General features: G+C 40.7%; 1 protein-coding gene across 4 annotated transcripts in view; it reads right to left on the minus strand.

Moving 5' to 3' along the window:
* FBXL7 (F-box and leucine rich repeat protein 7) overlaps positions 1 to 20,010 on the minus strand; it is a 392,528-nt gene that overhangs the window by 296,201 nt on the left and 76,317 nt on the right. The window contains exon 2 of one of the 4 annotated variants that reach the window (XM_057709727.1): positions 19,589 to 19,648. The exons of the other annotated variants lie outside the window; for them this stretch is intronic. The gene's annotated coding sequence lies outside the window, so the exon portion shown is untranslated. The remainder of the gene's footprint in view (positions 1 to 19,588; positions 19,649 to 20,010) is intronic. 4 annotated transcript variants of the gene reach the window in all.

Genomic DNA, 20,010 nt, shown 5'->3' on the forward strand with positions numbered 1-20,010 from the left:
CCAATACCACACTAGCGAAGCCATGATGTGAAATGCAAGCCTGAGTTTAAGCACACAGGACCCTGCAGGGTATCTAGTCATTTACGTGATGTGAGCTTAGCAGCAAAAGGCTAAAGAGAGAAAGAATTAAACAGAAATGATTTAAGTTGATCAGCAATCATTCCACACCCTAGTGTCACCCTCTTTACCTGGGTAAAGAAAGAAGGTTTTCTTAGACAAAAATCTCAATTAAAGCCAATCTTTTCTGTGTTGCTCCCGAAGGCTGTGATTACTAAAAAGAAAAAAAAGAAGGCACATGACTTTGACACAACCCACTTAAACGAATCCACGGAAGGCAGCAGGATGGCTGCAAATGTGACTAAAGCACGAGGTGCAGCCCCGGCCTCATCTTGGCTTTGCTGCTACTAGCTGGTTGAGCTGGAGGAAGTTTTTTCACTGTCTGAGAACCTCAGTTTCTCCATCTGTAGAATGGAGTATTGGGAAATTTAAACTCATAGAAACAGCTATGAGGATAAAATGAGATCAATAAGTCAATTGCTCTTAAGGCACATACATATAATAGATACTTAACAGATGCTAGCTATTATTAATCATCTTCCCTGTTTTTATTCTTAACCAATAATTCAATTTAATGCAACAGCTGCATGCTAAACCTACTGCATGTGAAGGATTATGATTGGCACTAGGAAAAACAAGACACAGTCTATATTGGGTGGGGAGGTAAAACAGAGACACGAACAGAACTAAACACAAATGTAGTATGTTTAAGTTTTTAAATAGGATCATTAAGTGATATTCCCAAATACTATTTGATTCACAAAACGTCATCGCTCTTTAGCGTGACTGCTTTTTTCTTTTATAATGATGTTAAAAATACGTAGGTCGATTGTAAACACTCAGGTCTGTCTTCTCCATTGGATTCTCAACTTCACGAGGGGAGACTCCATACCTATTTTGTCCACCGCTCTACTCTCTAAAGCAAGCACTGCACTTGGCATATTATGGTCACTTAGTACATATGTGTTGAATGACTTGGCATAAGAATGAAGGACTGACTAAGTGAATAAACTGGAAATGAAATAGCCCTGTTGCCATTATGCTTCCTCATAAGCACTACCCCTTCCTTAAGGGCACCAGTTACATCTATATTACCCTAAAAGATAGTCTTTACATAACGGCTATGTGCTAAGTGCACAAAACAGAACTTACAAATTCATGCAGATTCAGTGGTGACATACCATACAGTACCTCATATTAGCTTCCTAGGGCTGCTGTAACAAATCATCACTACCTGGATGACTTAAAATAAGAGAAGTGCGTTGTCTCACAGTCTTGGAGGCTAGAAGTCTGAGATGGAGGTGCTGGCAGGGCCGTGCTCCCTCCAAGGGCTCTAGAGAGAATCTGCTTCGTGCCTCACCTCCCAGCTTCTGCAGCTGCCAGAAATCCTTGGCATTCCCTGGTTTGTGGCAGCAGAACTCCAATCTCTGCCAGTCACCACATGGCCGTCTTCCTTCTCCATGACTCTGTAGCCCTTCTTATAAGGACGCCAGCCTCATTGAATTAAGAGCCCACCCTACTTCAGTGTGCCTTCATCTTAATAATTACACTTGCAAGGACCCTATTTCCAAATAAGGTCGCATTCTAATGTTTCAGGAAGGGAGGGAGAGGACACTCTTCAACCCAGTGCCTCCTCCAACACCATTTTCTGCAGAATTAGGCAGAACGCAGAAAAGCCTACCCTGAGTCTATCATATGAGCATTTACTCAAGTCTCATTGCCTGGCAGTATTATCATGAGAGGCAAAGGAAGATTAGCCATAAGATTTAATGCATCACGGAATGCAGAAGTCCTAAAAGAGTCTTCTAGCATGCAAAAAAGCAAGCACTTGGCACACTATCACGGGTAGTTTCAAGTTGAAAAGGCCAGGCAATATTTCACAAAAGGGACCAAGGTGGAGCCTGCTCCCCAAAGCCTCACACCCACCTAAGGGCCTCCAGGCAATTCCTCCAGAGTTAACACAGATGTCAGCTGACACTAAGACAGATGCTGCTACTGCTGCTGACAGATGGTGCTTCACAGCTGGGTTTCTGAGCGGATAATGAGAGGAGCAGACCCTGGACAGGCTAAAGGGTACACACATCAGTACAAGAATTTCCATCGTACTGTAAGTCATTCAGAAGACCGTTTTATGCTAATAACAACATCACTACAATTTGCACCAATGATTTTCCTCCGAAGTCCTGAAGGACTGCTGTGTCCCAAAGATCATGAGAAGACCGTGTCTGGCTTAATCCAGATAGGCAGGGAAAGACAAGAGTTCTTTTTGAAGTTCAAGGCTGTTTCAGCAAGATCTACGGGCAAATGCAAAGCCACGTGCGCGTTACTGTTTCCTGGCATCAGGAGCCTCAAGTGACAGTAAAGTCATAAGTGCCTCTTCTGATTCACCCACTCATTCATTCAACATCCTGTGTGCCAGACACCATATGCCCCACAATTCCATGATCAAGCCATCTTGCTGATAGAAGTTACTTTACTGCAGGACCTTGAGAACAGGCAAAGAGTGGAGAAAATAGCAACTTCACCTTTCAACAGAAGAGTGTTGTAAAGGGACTGGCAGCAATATTTGGTGGCTTTAGGTGGCCCAAACTCAGTCTTTGTCCAACTATTACAGACCTATGAACCCTAGAGCCACTCACTGACTTTAGGGATTTTACACAAAGCATGTTTATATGTGTTTACCTTAATTATCAGTGATGATTTATCTAAATTAGTGGAAATTCTGAATAATAAATTCTTAAAAGGCATTGGCTCTCCTCCTTTCACACATAAGCAGTAAGTCTACCAACAGTGAAAGGACAAAAAAAGGGCTATACATTTCAGGTCTTAATCTTATTTAATACAAGACAATCTTAGGATCTTATTGTGTTTCCCATTCCACATGGCCCATTTATTAGAAAGTCACAGGGTAGAAGTCTACTGTCAAAATTCTGTAAAGGGAACTGAAAAACATCCAAACAGCCCAGCTTGGCAAAGAAGATTACAACCAGCAATTTTCCTACCACAGAGAAGACACAGGCACTAAATAGGGTTAAGAAGGCACTTAAGTCAAGAAACGAGAATGCACAGCTTGCATCCACACTTACTCCCTGACTAGCTGGGCGGCCCTGAACTTTCAGCAACAATCGGTGTGGCACCTCTGACCAGGAAGAGGGGACACTGGACGAGATCGTCTTCAAGGTCCCTTTCCACTTCCACACTCTGCTCCTCCTTGACTCAAGAAGTTACCAACCCTCTAGCGAAATTACAAACCACATTATAGCTACAAAACAAGAGCCTAAAATTTAAAGGTCAAGTGGAAGAGATGGAGTTGTTAACCAACTTCCTTCTTTCTCTACTTAATAGAAATTTTGTATACAGTAAAACCTTGGATTTCAAGTAACTTGTTCTGCGAGTGTTCCGCAAGACAAGCAAACATTTCTAATAAATTTGAACTTGATAAATGAGCGATGTCTTGCAGTATGAGTAGTATGTGACACCAAACGTCACAAGATCAAATGAGCCAATGGTTCTTCTCTGTCTCTCACTGAGTGGAGGAACATGGCCAGGAGCTGACCACCGACGAACTGAGGGATCTCCATCGCAAGCAACAGCAAGAGGTTATGGAGGAGATCTCGTCTGCAGAGGAGGAGGAGAAAAAGGTGGAGGAATCCCTCACTTCAAATGAGATTAGGGAGATGTGTAAAATGTGGGAAACAGTGCAAAATTTTGTAGAAAAGCACCACCAGAATAAGGCTGTAGCAGTGCAAGCAATGAATCTGTTTAACAACAATGCAATGTCACATTTCCACGAAATCCTCAAAAGGAGGCAAAAGCAAGTGTCACTGGATGGCGTCCTTGTTAAAGTTGCACGAAAAGAAAAAGATTCCATTGAGTCAAAAGATAGCAGTGATTCCACTAGTGACAGTGAAAGTCGTCCTACACAATAACCCTTCTCTCTCTTGTCTCCCTCACACCAGCCACGAAGGTTTTAAAAGGTAAGTGCAGGTTAATGTTTATTTTTCTTTATATTTTGTAGTTTCTTTATTATTTTGTATTATATTACTGTACTGTAATCATTTTTATATGAATATTTTTGGGTTGTGGAACAAATCATCTGAGTTTCCATTATTTCTTATGGGGAAATTCACTTTGATATACAAGTGCTTTGGATTACAAGCATGCTTCCGGAACGAATTATGCTCCCAAACCAGGGTTTTACTGCATATACTAAACACATATATAAAAATTTCCTGGCATCAAGGAAATATACATATACAAATATATGTGCGTATACACACACACATATTCATGTCACCAAATCACAGCTGGGTTATTTCACCACTCTGTCTTCTCTTCGGGTGGGTGACTTCTGACCTTGCTTGTCCAACGTGATCTTCTTAGTCCTCAAATGAAAGACCCAATTTTATTCCCTGCCATGCTCCCTAAGGTTATCATCATTCTTACATATCTTCCACTTTCCTTGGGTTGGGAGAAGGGTTCCTTGGAGCCACAGTGGGAAGCCACACTTCTATTTCATAAGAGGAGAGGTAACCATTCCTGCCAACAGGCATCTCTGAGCACAAAGAAACTCAGAAAATATGAATGACAGCCACAGAGTACTTCACAGATGGCCAGACTCTTTCCACATCAGCACTGGAAGGGAGGAGAGGCTAAAGCAGTACATTGAGTACAATGACTGCCCCACTCTGAATCCATTCCATCCCCCTGGCTTCGTGTAGCTTTCATGATTGAGTAACAGTGAATTCACCTCCATCTCCAGCAGGGAGCTCTTCTGGTCCTAAGCTAATCAACAGGAGCCCATTCTCACTGCCCAGTGGTTGACTAGGCAGATAAAGAGGAGCAGTTAAATGGCCAAAGTTGTCAATGGTAGGAAAAAAGAGGTAGGGAAAATCTCTCTAGATTATAACCCTAGGAGTTGTTAGCCACCATGTTATATCAAAAAGGAGCATCTGTCTTACAATGAAGATGCACGCAGCAGAGCAGAAAGACAGAAAGAAATCAGGTAAGAACATTGCCAAGACATATACCAGTTTGAATCGGTCCTGATGTTCACCCTGCTACTGGATTTCTGTTCTGTGAACCGATAAGAAACAATGAAGAGTTCTGTCTGCTGCACCTGGTGCTCAATACTGGAACTGCAGAAATGTATGCTTAACAAAGATAAAACAGAATTTAAGAAAAAATAAAGGGAATTCCCTGGCAGTCCAGTGGTTAGGACTCTGTGCTTTCAATGCCAAGGGCCTGGGTTTGATCCCTGGTCGGGGAACTAGGATCCTGCAAGCTGCTTGGCGCAGCTAAAAAAAAAGAAAGAAAAAAAAAGAAAGAAAGAAAGGAATAAAAGAAAAAAAAATCATCATAATGGTATTTTTTTTTTCTATGTGAAAGCTACAATTTTTTCCTGTAGAGACTGACTCTGGGAAAGGTGGAATAAATATAAGTAATTATTTTAACAGTGATGAATTGTAACTTTTAAAAAAGCACAACCAAGTAAAAATAAGAAGCTGTATATACAGCCACATGATAAATCTGATAAGGCTTCCAGACCCTGTGAAATTGTTTAATTTGCTTTGGGCAATGAACAGATGACTTGGTAGGTCTTTCTTCTTTTAAAAACTTTAATGCAGCTTCCACTTATAATCTATGTTGTATTTTTCAAAGCTTTATGCATTAAAAAAAAAGTCACTCTCCCTAAATTTTACATTTACAGCCCTTTTATCATATAAATTGCGGTCATAACCTAACTTAAGGTTTGCAAGGGCCAGTGAAGGGAAAGGTCTGGCTTCTATAAAACGAGATACATTAAGCAAAATAAATCCTGCCTGAAACTGGAATAGTTCTTGAACATAGCAATTTAGGAGCTAATCTCTCCTCTCTTTTGAAAATATAATAGCTTTGCCTTTTAGCCAAAATAGATCAAATACTGCACCAATAGCTGTTGTTCCTTTCCCTCACTCTCTTTGTTGATGTAAAGATACTTGGTTAATAATTGGAAAATTTCCTAGAAGTATTCTCCTAAACTTTTCGAGTACAAAGGCATCGCTTCATCCATGAAGGTGACAGGGACATTCTGACTATCCCATTTTGTCTGAAGGAATAACAGGTCACGGGGATCTGACATTTCAAGCTGTGCATCAATGTCTTCCTCTACTCGAGGCCCTTCTTCATTAACCTCCTTGTAAAATTATTATACTCATCCTAAAAATCGAATACATTTTGTGGAACCCAGATGGAAATTCGAGGGTACGCTTATGCTATGAGTATGTTCACAAAGACTTTGTTGGAATGCAATTTACAGGGCCTTCACTTTATTTACATAAAAAGTAAACATTTCAGGCATTTGTGATGGTGTTTTTTTCTCAGTGTGACGGTATCTGAGGAAACGTTTTCCGATGTATGGTGTGAGACAGGCAGAATAATCTTGCCTGCCTCCAGAATTCTACTTTTTACAAAAAAGAGATGGAATTAAATATTTTGCCCTGTCTTCCCCCTGCCCTTGTTATCCCTCCTTCCCCATCTTTTCAAAACATCATTGACATCGATACTGACATCACTAGGTTGTATCACCAGCCCAGTTTAAAGGCCCTCAACAATCTCCTCCTGAGTTCTGGCTTAAGCCCAAACTCTCTACTATGGACCATCAGGCTCTGTGTGACAGCAGCCACTGCCCTCCTCCCAGAATGCACCCGGGCGGTCCCCAGAGAAGGACTCTGTCTGAGGAGATCACTGCTACCCAGTGTCAGATGCCTGTAGACCCTTGATGAAGACCTGTTGAATGAACAAGGTAATAACTATTAGGTACACACAGACTTGGCCTTTTAAGTTTCTCCAAATTATAAAACGAGCAAGCTTTTAAAATACAAAGAATCTTCAGATACCGAAAAATAAACTTAACGTAGATCAATATGAGACGATGATTTAGTAAAGTGTCTGAATGCTGAACACTTTAAAGAAATGCCACTTGTATACTCTGTCTATAGGAAAACTGCTTAAAGTAATTTATTGCCAAGTAGAAGTCTGACAGTGGTTAAGAGAAAAACAGATACATGAGAACAGACCACAAAATAAAATGAGTCAGAGGTAGGGGAGGGGGATTTTTTTTTTTCTTTTTGAGAAGTCCCCATTTTAGTCTTACTTTTGAAGGCTGGCAAGTGTCTGAAGACCATAGCACTTAATCTGAGTTCATTAGACTGTGCTTTGATTTACCACAGTATTTGCCATCAAAAGAAGGTTTCATTTATTTACAATATTTGACAGAAAGGAAACAGTGCTGATTTTTTAAAATGTTGCTTTGTATACCGCAATATTTTTGAGGGCAAGTTTGTTATGCTTTTATTTTACCATCTAGTTATGGTGAAGTATCCGATCATATCCATAAATGGTATAATCATTAAATGTGTACAAAACTTGCAAGGATTTTGAAATGGACACATCCTACACCATTTTGGCATATAGGGGTACACAGATTCAGTCCGAAATACCAGTGGAACAGAATGGAGAGCCCAGAGATAAATTCATATATAAACAGTGAAAACAAAAAAGTAACCCTGAAAATGAGTGAAGGAAGAATTGTAACTGGTACTGGGACAATTAGGTATCTAATTTGTAAAAAATCATATGCTCATCTTACTCAAAAAACAAAGTATAAAACTCAAAAGATATAAATTCAAAAGAAAATGGAACTAAATATTTATCAAATATCTAGAAGATCAGAAATCTATTAATCTAAAACCAACAGAAGAAAGTACAAAGAAAATTATCAAGATTCAACTATATAAAAATTTTAAACTTCTGTGTAAGAAAAATAAACAGCAACAAATGTAATTGAAGCCAAACAACCCTTTAGGGGAGAAAAAAATCACAAAGGGCAAATGTCTTTATTGTCCAAAGAACTCATGGGAATCACTTGAAAGACACTAAGAGTAGCAAGTAAGTCAGGAAAAGATAACAATAGGCTATTCACCAGAGAAGAAACAGAAATGGTGTAACAGAATTTGAAACACAGTCTAAGTTGCTCATAAAGAGACAAAAGAAGAAGATGGCACTTATAGTCCGTGCATTTTGTAGACTGGTTTGTCTGAGTGAGACTATCCGTTGCATGGCTGCAAGAGTAAATAGATACAAGTGCTTTAAAGTATCTGGCAACATGCACATCAAAAGTCTGGGTACGACTTAAACCTTTTTAACCCAGCAAGTCCACTTCTCCTTAAATTAACAGAAGCAGTCTGCTCCTTTCTTACCTACTATATCCTTGAACTTGTCTTTGAAAGTAAATATACGCAAGTCAAGGAGCAGATCATGCTGATAAGGGCAGGACCGGCTGGCTATAGAATCTGTGGGCCTCCAGAGCAAAACGAAAATGTGGGGCCCTTATTAAGAAGTGATTGGGACTTCCCTGGCAGTCCAGTGGTTAAGATTGAGATTCCACTGCAGAGGGTGCGGGTTCAGTCCCTGGTTTGGGAACTAAGATCCCACATGCTGTGTGGTGCAGTTTAAAAGAAAAAGAAAAAAAATGATTAAGAATTTCAAGAGGGCAACAGCAAAGCATCAAACCAAGCTTGGGGCCCTTTTGAACACAGGGCAGAGAACTCCCCGAGCTGGCCCTGTGGGGGGAAATCTGTACGCAGATTGCTGGGGTGGGGGAAGGGGAGAAGGTCATTCTCTTATTCTGGTCCATGCAAGCACTGCCCTTCTGATCCTGCTTAGTGGATGAGGGCTTTGGGATGCAGTAGGAAGACAGGGTGGGAGCTCAGAGGAAGCGACCTTCTTCTCCCCAAGAAGATAGGGAGAGTAAGATCTTAGAGATGGTGCACCTGAGTAGACCCTGGTACCAAGGCCTGGGCATTTACTACGGCAGCCCCTGACATTCTCATCTCTGCAGGGAACTTAGTCAGCATCTAGAATGGGAGGCCAGTCACTCTCTCTTCCCCCTGTGCTGCAAGGGAAGTCAGATCTTTAGCCTCACCAGCTCTGCCCACCTCCAGCCCAGTTCTCTCTCGCCACTGGATGGGTAGGATCTCCAGGCCAGCAGAAGGGCTGGCCCTGCCCCTGGAGGCTGATTTCTTGGTGTCTCTGAAATCAAGGAGGGCCATCCAAAAGGGATTTTGAGATAACAGGTAATCATCAAGACAGTTTGTATGCTGTTGAATAAATTACAGCATACAAAAAATGGTTTAGGAATAGCAATATATCATATATAAAATTTTGTGAGTATTTGAAAGTTTAATCCATCTTTATTTTAGTGTAGGGAAAACATATTTAAAAAGACAGAAGTGAAGAATCAGTAACTACTTCTGAATAATTAGTTGCCTATTTAGAAACAACAAAACAAGCACTCTGTGCACACAAACACACACGTCATCTTCATATTACACAAAATTAAATGATCTGTTCATCCCCAAGCACCAGAATTGACTTTAAAATGTCTTTTTTTTTATTATGTCAAAAGCAACCCTCAGCCCTTTTGGCATGACCACACATCCTGATTCAGCAGGTGTTGAGACAAGAGCCCTTGTTCTGACAGACAAGAGGGCTTCATTATAATCCCAACGTTGTACTTGAACACACCAGTTCATACCTCTGAGCCTCCACTACTTCTTCTGTCCTGCAAGAAGATTAGGGTTGAGTGTTCCCCACTCTCTCATGGCAGCCAACCCCTAGCATGCATGTGCTGACATCTTGTTATTCCACCGAATCCTCACGGCCACCCCGCGAGATGGGACCCCTGTTACTATCCCCCCAGTCCACACAAGAAAACTAAGGCATAGACTGTGTAACCTTCCCCAAGCTTGCAAATGAAAGCATCAGGCATGAGTGACCTCGGTCACCACACTATATATCCTCTTAGGTTTTTATTGCAGGCTCTTGGAGAAAAGCCCAAATGCAGGAATCGGTGCCCTTGGATTTGAATCCCTTGTCATTTATCACGTCCTTGACTTCAAAAAGATACTTAAGTCTGTCTCAGTGTCTTTCTTTATAAGACGAGGTCCCAGAGTGGAGGGTTTTCTGTGAATTAATCCATACAAAGCACCTAGTTCTATGCTTGGCCCATAGTAAGCACTAGTATATGTTACCCATTAATAATGTCTAAGAGTGTAAATCGATAATTGCATCATACTTCAAAATCAAGATCCTAGATCAGCACTTTGTCCAAACAATTTATTCTGCAGTAATAATCAGTATGAAGAATTCAGAGTAGGTGTGTCTCAGTGGTTCTTTCGTCCCTGTATTGGCCAATTTGATCTGCCTGTAGTTCCCCAGACTCACTTCATGCCTTGTTCTAATGCTTTTGCTAGCCTAGAATGGCATCTCTTCCCTGCCTAAACCTGACCCTTATCTACTATCAACAATTCCGCAACAGCCTTCTCCAGGTCTCAGACTCCTCCCCACTTGGTACCGTTTACAGTCATTTGGCACTTAAATGTAATAATCACAGCTGACATTTACAGGCATCATGGGAATATACCAATTTGTTTTTATGTAGACTTTCTCACTGCACTGGCATTCCTATCTTCTTACACACCCTGGGATCACGGGCTCTCATACACTGCAGCTGGCAAAAAGACTACACCCTCAGGAAACATTTACCGCTTCAGTCTAGTTTCTAGACAATGCTCTAGAAAATGGGAAATGAAAACAAGAAGGTCACAGAGGACTTCTTTTCACATGCAGGTCTATTTGTTAGGTGTAAAGATGGACCAAGATTCTCCATCAGTGTGTGCAGATCCGTGTAGAAGCACAGCCAAGCAACTGAAGCCAGCGATGGGGACGGACACAGAAAGTGAGGGGAGAGACACAGCGTTTCTACTGCAATCGAGAACTCCTGCAATATGCAAAGAAGAGAGTCTGGCACTTTTGTCAGCAGCAGCTGTAATATAGCATGTCACAGTATAGATTATTATGGCCAGTCTAAAATTTTGAAAACTGGAATTCTGGAACATGTCCAAGGCCACCTGTGAGTCTCTATTTTGGACCTGCCCCTTCTCCAGCATCAGTCTCTTCCGGTCCCTTAAGCCCATCCTCAGCTTCTTTATCCAAGGCAGAGACCACACCGTTCCTCTCCATGCCCAGTGTGAGCTGGGGGTGGGAATCCATGCTCCTGCTCCTGGCTCTGAGTCACATGCATCAGGAATCTAGACCGTCTGGTGATGGCTAATGAGCGGTCCCATCCTTCGTGCAAAATCTCCTCTCTCAACACCAAGTAAGGACAAGAAACACCATTTCAAAGAGTGGTTGTTAAGTTTCCTGGCTTGACCGCTCAGGATCAGAACAGATACACTTTGAACCTTTTCAACTGTTTACTTTTCAAATGCCTTACAAAATTCTTCACCTCCTTGACCCACCATATATCCTACCTTCATATACAACCAAGACATTAAACCTCCAGTTCAGCCATCTCAGCCTCATGATGTTTTATGTTCACTGCACGGCACAGAGGTGGAACACAAATGCCTTACAACCTACTTAATGAGCCTCACTAAATCAACTCCAGGCCCATTATCCCATCAACAACTAAATGTTAAGTGTGTCACATATAGAGACGATATTGTGGGCATCGGACAACGTAATTTAGCTTAAGGAAAAAAATCAGTGGACTGGATCTTTAATGTTGTATAAGTTACAAAAAGTCACCATTTTTGTAGGTAAAAAAGAGGCAAAATCAACCATTTCACATGGTTTGCCCTAAACATTTCTTGGCCATTCCACTAAAAGTTTGGTGAGCGGTATGAATTAACTAAATTTCATCAGATGGTGCCCAAGATAGAGTCACTTATACTGAATTCTTCTCTACAGCATACAGTGTCATGGTGAGCTACCAACGAACATGTTTAGACAGATAACATATAGTTAGCATAAAGAGAGAAAATTCACAAACCTCCAATAAGCATAAAAAATATTTGTTATACTAATTCAATAAACAACAACAAAAGCTGTACAGCTTCATGTCCGTCTCCTACACTATTTAACTTTTTACAAAAACTCTAGGGAAAATCAGCTTATTAATTTCTAATCTAAATCTTTGCGCCAGAAAACTTAATGAGGATTCCACACTGAGCACAGAAAGACTAAGGTCTGCTTATTTCGGAAGAAGAGGCAAGTGACAGAAGTATCTGGAGGAAGTGGCAGAGAGCAAGGGCCACATACTGGAACACAATGGTAAGCAAATATTCACCAGCTGGATTTCAGTGCAGCTCACTATCCTTCAGTCAGTCGTTTTTCCTTTAAAAGGCTCTAAAAATGTCAAATGTTTGCTTGTATTGTTGTTCTGTAAGGAGAATGGTTTTACTGCTTATCCTTGAATAGTTCCCTGCATTCAAGCAAATTGTAATCATGCAGCAGGATAATGTGGAAGAAACTTCCCTTGGGTTTGACATGCATATTTTATCCTGGAGTCTGTCATTCATCAGCATTCTTTTTTGTTTTCAAGTACAAAGAAAATTTTAGCTCTAGGCTAAAATGTGAAGTAAGTACAGTATTAGTTATAAATTTCTCCAAATAATAAAATAATCTCTCACTGATACATTTTTTTCCTTCTATGTGGTTACGCTGAGCTAAATGTTAGGAGTAGAATTTCAGTTGTTTTTAAAATTAAAGTAAAGTTAATTTACAATGTGTTAGTTTCAAGTGTACAGCAAAGTGATTCAGTTATACATATACATATATATAAAACCCCTATTCCCATATTTTACATATATATATATTCTTTTCCAGGCTCTTTTCCATTATAGGTTATTACAAGATATAGTTTCCTGTGCTATATAGTAGGTCCTTGTTGTTTACCTATTTTATATACAGTAGTGCACATATTTTAATACCAAACTCCTAATTTATCCCTTCTCCCCCCTTCCCCTTTGGTAACCATAGTTTGTTCTGTAATTCTGTGCATCTATTTTGTTTGGTAAATAAGTTCATTTGTATCATTTTTTTAGATTCCACACACAAGTGATATCGTGTTATTTGTCTTTCTGTCTGACTTACTTCACTTAATAGAATTTTGTTTTTTTAATCTATGCAGAAAACAAAAATACAAAGAGTAAGAGCTTGGACTAGATGGGTAGACAGATGTCCTCTTCCCTCTGATGACTGAGGTTTCCAGAACATTTACTACAAAATATACGCAGGGGCGAATAACACACCATTACCCCAAAGCTTTCAGGGGTACCCACATTTTAAATGAGGAGCCTGAACTTGAATGGCTAAATAGTGTGGATGTCAGGCATTATAAACATAGTATCTGCGATGCTGTCAGGCAGTGTACTAGGGATTTTATATACAAAATCTAATTTAATCTTCACAACAATCTTATGAACCAAGCCTTATTATCTTCATTCCCAAGGTAAGAGAATCCGAGCAAAGAAGTTTAACTTTCCCAGGGTCACAGTGCAATTCCATCTCAGAGCAGAACTAGGTCCATGTGATTCCAAAGCTCTTCTCTGTTATCCCGTGCCACCATAAATTAAAAGGATACTATGAAGTTTGGAGGTGGACTATATCCAATTGGAGCAGAGGATGAACAGAAAGAAGATCTAAAGTCTAGCCCAAGTTCTAGAATTTTCTAGCTAAGTGATTTAGGTTCTCTGAGCCCCAGTTTCCCCAGAGCATGGACACAGTAGGCGTTCAATGAGCACTTGTTGAGCCCAGACATTTCTATGAGTCTCTGAGATGCGTTCAATGCAGTGGCCTTCAGGGGCCTTCTTTCTACAGTAGGCAGAGGGCTAAATATGGGGCCAATCTCATTCCTCACAAATCTCAAGACTCACATCACAAGGTCTGGAGCAAAGAAGACTGAAGTCATTGAGCTCCTGGCCCTGCCAAGTAGAGAGAGAAATGGAAGCTGACACTTCCAGAATCAACTTTGGTCTACTCGTAACTAAGCCTTCCACTATTCTGAGCCTCCCGCTTTGTCCTAGCCCTAAACAAAGAAATGATTTCCATTTTATAAGGCGAAATCTGCACTTTAACGCCTTGCCCCATGACCTGCAAAATTCTCCAATCTTAACTGAGAGCTATCACAACCTGCTGCTACTTATGAAAAGAATGGTGTTTCAATCATTCAGGTCTGAGAAGATGCTGAGCCCCAGGAAAACCAGATTCGAGGCTTTGACATATGAAGGGAATAAAAAGGGCAAGCTGTGGTCAATGTGGTCCCAGACTCACTCACACAATTAAAAATCTGCCTTCTTTACAGAATTCTTCATGCTGAAAGACAGATGGGGAAAGAGGCAGGAAGTAAAACAATAATACAACTGTTAACTAGAAGCATTTCCTCAAACAAAGCTATTTGACTCGTTGCTTTACACGACAGATATTGATTTGGCCCCTGCTTTAACCACTAGGCATTAGGAACTGGGAATCTAAGAGCAACAGCATCTCTGCGCTCAAGACATTTATAGTCCATTTAGGACTAACCAGATCATCATCATCATCCCTACAAATGCCAGGAATAAAGACGAGATGCTCTGGAACTCACCGTAGGTCCACCTAGCTCAGACGTGGCTGGCAGAATAAGGTGATCTGGAAATGCAGACAATGGTGAGTGCACATCCCAAGCAGAGCGAAGGGTCCAGAAGCAAAAGAGAACACTGAGCATTCAGGAACCACAGATAATCTAGTGGGGCCAGAGAAAGTGAAGGAAAGGAATGAGGTGGGAGGTGGTCGTGAATCTTGAAGTCTCACAGATCTTGGTGGAGAACTTGAACTATATTCAGAGAGCAGTGAGGCCCCTTTGAAGGGTCTGAACAAGCAGATGGGCATATCTGATTGCAGAAAAGCAGACTGAGCTGCCGTATGGAGAAGGGACCAGAGAGCGTACAACTGGAGGCAGTGAGACTGGTTAAAAAGATGTTACTGGAAGGAGCAGTGGTGGGTGCAGAGACGAATGGATTTGAGAGATGTGAGTCCAGTAGAAGCACTAGGAATTTGGAATTGGACAGTCAGGGCGAGGCAGGCAGAACAGTCACAGGCGGGCACCCAAATGATCTTCTCAAGTGGTCAGAAGCGTAAACGTTGCCTGGCCAACGTGTCTAAGCAGTTGAAGATGGGAGGTTCTTTGCATCATGCCTGCACCCAGAAGCAACCAGAAAACAGACTCCAGTCCCTCCCATGCGTGTCCATCTCCTTGGGACTCTCCCCAGGGCTGTGTGATTCTCAAACGCTCTTATTTTTCTTCTTCACCCCACAGATCAGGTCCATCTGGGACTCAGTGGCTTCCCTCCTCTCCACTTGCCTCTTCCACGCATCTTTATACCACTGTTGTATCTCAAGATCAAAGATTTCTTTTTTTTTTTGGATGCCATCACATCGCATGTGGGATGTTAGTTGCCTGACCAAGGATTGAACGCTCACCCCCTGCATTGGAAGCAAAAAGTCTTAACCACCGGACCGCCAGGGAAGTCCCTCAAGGTCAAAGATATCTTAAAACATGTTGCAAAGAAAGATCAATCCTTTAAGAAAAAGAAAAAGAAAAAAAAAAAAAACATGGCATGGCCTCAGGATGGTGAATGAAGTACCAATCTTAGTTCTTTTTTTAAACACAGAGGATCAAGTTTTAGCCCATTCTTCACAGTGCTATTCATTAGCTGTACAGCAGATGAAGAAGCCACTTGAACACGTGGCTGCAGGGTCCACAGCCGCTGTCTGAACCTCATCTGCGCATCATCACCTCTGATGACAGCACTGAGGACTCGCTGGCTGAGCCTGAGGCTGGCTTGGCAAACCCTACAGGGATGTTCAGAAAACAAAAACAGCTACTCGAGCCACATGTTGGCTGGACTCTACTACCATCAGAAGGCACCCTGTCTTCCAGGCTTCTTTAAGAACAGCTTCCAAAGCCCTGCCTTCTGATCTAAAGAATTCACAAGGAAATCATGCAACTTATCAAGGCTCTTTAAGTACAAATACTCAGCAGCATGCTCCCCACACTGCATGCACCACGTCCAGCCAGGAACACAGGTGCAAATGGGCTTCTTACTAATACCCAAGGCTACTGGGTACCCGCGTGAAGAACATGGGGTTTCTTGCTATTCTTCTGCTTATGTTTTCATCCTTCTTTCTCACTGAATATATTTTGTAGGTAATTCCACTAGTTACAACAAGAACCTTTTGAAATTTCTGTTAGGAAAAGGGTTTTTGTGATCCACACTATTTCGATGATTTCCATATGAAGAATAAAGAAGCAAAAGATTTACAACATCAAAAGAAAGAGGAAAAAGGAGCTAATTGGGTTTTAAAAAAGAAAGAAATTGGACTAAAATCTTCAAAGTTTAAACGAAGGGAGGTTCTGATGGCACTGGCCTTCAAAAACTCATATTTAAGTAACCATTCCGTGGTTTGCATGGAAACGGAACAGGGATAGAGGTCAGAGAGACATTTTACAACTGGTAGCAAAATTGTACATATATATGACTTTATGTATATATATCCATCCTTGCTGCACGTAAAGTGTTACTGAGTTGAGATTATAACACCACTTTTGTCTTGTGCCACAGTTTTTCTGTAATGACCAGAGTCACGTATTTGCACATCAATACTATAAAATTTGTAGTAAAATCAGCCTAAAACAATTTTTAAAGTGATATTTTATTTGGGACATAATAGCATTCACTTTAAAAACTTGACCATTTAGTTCTGACAGTAAAAAAAATCACACAACGGTCTCGCCGCAGCCTGTCAACATTGAATAATAAATCTTTGAATTCAACATTATGCCAGATATAATGCTGTAAAGCAGAAGTCTAGTTGTAACTCAGTGACCTCAGTTTTCCCTCTGCTGGACAGTAAATCTGATGCAAAGTGAGTAAATATGGGTGGCTGAGTTGCAACCTGGCATAACAGGGAGGCTTTGTCAAGGATCCCAGAATGTAGAGAGTTTTTACGAACCAAAAAAAAAAAAAAAAAGAAAAGCTTGAAAAACAAAAACATATGCTAAAGAGCTGGGGATGGGGGAATGAAAGGATGAGAAGAGCAGTCACCTTAGCTAAGAAAACATACTATTTAGTGACTTTCTTTTAGCTGCTCCATTCTCAGGTTTTCTTTTTTAATCTCTAAAACTATTATCTCTAGAAGGCACCTGTTAGATTAATAAAGATGTATTCACTCATTCATTCAATTAATGTTCAACAAATACTGTTTTGATCTTCTACTGGCTCTAGGACCCTGAAGAAATTAACTTCACTATACCTCAGTTTCATCATCTATAAAATGGGACAATGCTTATACCTAACTTACAAGACACTTGAACCATGGCCATACATCTTCTGTACCAGACACCACGCCAAAGCTGAGATTTACAACAGTAAATAAAGCAAACCAGATCCCCACCTCCAGGGAAGCAGAGGACATAAATAGGAAACATAAATAAACACACACAGAATTTCAAAACCGACCAAGAACCTGGAGAAAATGCATAGGGTACTACTAAATAAAAAGGGGGAAGCTTATTAGATGGAGGGGTCATAGAAGGCTTTGCTCAGTTGGGAATCTTTGAGCTGAAATCTAAAGGTCCCTGGAATGGGCCATGCAAAGAGAAGAGACTAGCCCACTTCAGGCCAAGGATTTGGGATCTACAAAGGCCCTGACCTTGGAATTGGCCAGCTATGTTCCAGGAATTGGGGAGATGCAGGGAAGGGGCAAATCATGCGGCACCCAGAGGCAATAATAAAGAATTTGGCTTTAGTGAGTTCATCAATATGAATTAGGAAATCACTAGATGGTTTTTCAGTGGGAAAATGACAGATCTTTGTTCTGAAAGATGATTCTAGCTGCTGGATAGTGATTGATCTAGGGAGGTTCAGAATGAAAGTACTGGGGGCCTATTGAACTCACTCTAGTGGGAGAGGATGATCACTTGGCATAGGCAGTGACAGGGAAGATGGAGAGAAAAAGACAGAACTTACGACACCTCCTGAAATCTCACCAAATGTTTGTCCTGGCATTCTCTTCTCTGGTACAAACATGCACAAGAGAAATGGCTAAAAAGAAAATGTAAAGAGTCCCTATTTTACTGAAGTTCTTCAGATGGCTCTCTTCATGAAAGCCAGTGGCCAGAGAAGTTTACAAAGTGTCTTTACCAAGATAGTTTATAGCCATGAACAGATTTTGACAATTCAGGCTGACTTCCTGTTCTGGTTTAGATTGAGAGCTGTAAGATCCCATTACTTACAATGTAAAATCAGGATGTATGATGATGCTAAATCCAGGCTGTGGACAACCCTTTATTATTTTCACTTTGGGCTGAATTGTAAATTGTCTATTGGAACATGAGTTAGAGGTTTGGTGCCAACCAGAACTAGGAAGGAGAGGTTTCCCCACCATAGCTTCCTGGTAAAGGGTCCAAAGGCAGTAACTTTGTTTTCCCATCCAAAGGTTAACATACGGAATGCTTCATGAAAATTATGTGCTTCCATTCCAGCCTATCACTTCATGCTTTGGGAAAAAAAGAGAGGAGGAAGAGAGAGATGCAAAGGAGGGAGGGAGGAAGGGAGAGAGAAAGAGAGAGTGAGACAGAGAAAGAGAGAGCAAATAAATATAATAAAACAAGGGAACTAAGACGTGATTTGTCATCGCCCAGAAGTGCGAACACTGGCTCCCAAACCTCAAGCTCTGATTCCTTCATCAATCTTAATACCCCCCAGATTCTGCATAGAGCAAACACAGAAAAAAAGAGCTCTTAGCTAGACTCTAATATTAGACTCTAACTTGGAAAAATGAGCTTTGCAATGACAGCACATATTTTTAAGGGCTTACGGGGATCTAACTTATGAGACTGGCTCCAGGCCTTGTAGTTTCACATATTTTCTTGATTCCTAAGTTAATCATTTTTACATCATCTGCTTTAAAATAAGCCAAAGGGGGAGCTTCCTCCAGGAATAGCCATCCATTGGCACTTCACAATTAAAAACAAGATCGCATTTGGGTGACTAGCCTTGAACAAGAATTGGATTTAGATTTATTAAGATACATGCTCATGTATATCACATACCAATGAGTCTGACAAGAAATATTAATATTATACAACTCTAGCATAAAACTAAATCAGTTTTAACAACTCATCAGGATTTATTAGGCACAGCTTAAGCAACTTGATGGAGTTATAGTTAATGGTATCTGAGCCTTAGTTGGAAGAAAAGTGAGTACAAATTTTCCCTCTTCTTATCAACATATCTTAGGCACACATTCCACAGACTTCTCCATCAATAACACCTAAAGGAAAATGGGGTTAAAAATCTAACTTACACAGTTATGCTTAGAGTCTGGTAAATTTGCTAACAATGACAACTGACAGTTCTAAAACGTAACTTTTAATTATGAACACTTATTCTCTTTGCTCTGAAATATATCTCAGAGGGCAAATTTTCCATGTAAACAGGTGGCTTCTATATCCCTGGGGAAATCACATGAACTAACAATAGCCCATGGCTTCTGCAACTTTTCATCATTTGTAAATCTTATCATTTCCATAATTCACTTAACTGGTCTCATCTGTCTCTCTCTCTCTCTCTTTCTCTCTCTACAAGCAAAGACAATACGTTACCATGTGGCACAAAGAGGTTCCTGGTTTGGCCTCATCATACTTTTCAGTCTTCTCGTTTATCTAATAAAAATGACAAACGCACATGGCAACCCTTCAACTCCTCAACCCCACTACTAAACACAGATACACATTTTAAATTAAGAAGAAGCGGGAGGAATCATAATCTAATTAGGTATAAACCATAGATCATTTATAAAGAAATGCATCTGATTGTTTTGGTACCCTACAGTGGAGTGGCCAACAGGGACTCCACTTGGAAGCTTTGCTACACCTGTGTTGATGACTTCACAGAACCAATTGGTTTAATAGCATATGATTGCAGGGAAATGAGATTGTCTCTTCTTTTAAAAAAAAAATTTTTTCTCAAAGGCGTTAAACATGCTCCCGGGAGCCTGCTCTGCACTGTGGATTCTTCAATCAAA

This window comes from Hippopotamus amphibius, chromosome 15 (genome assembly GCF_030028045.1).
Source record: "Hippopotamus amphibius kiboko isolate mHipAmp2 chromosome 15, mHipAmp2.hap2, whole genome shotgun sequence".
NCBI classification, from domain to species: Eukaryota; Metazoa; Chordata; class Mammalia; order Artiodactyla; family Hippopotamidae; genus Hippopotamus; species Hippopotamus amphibius.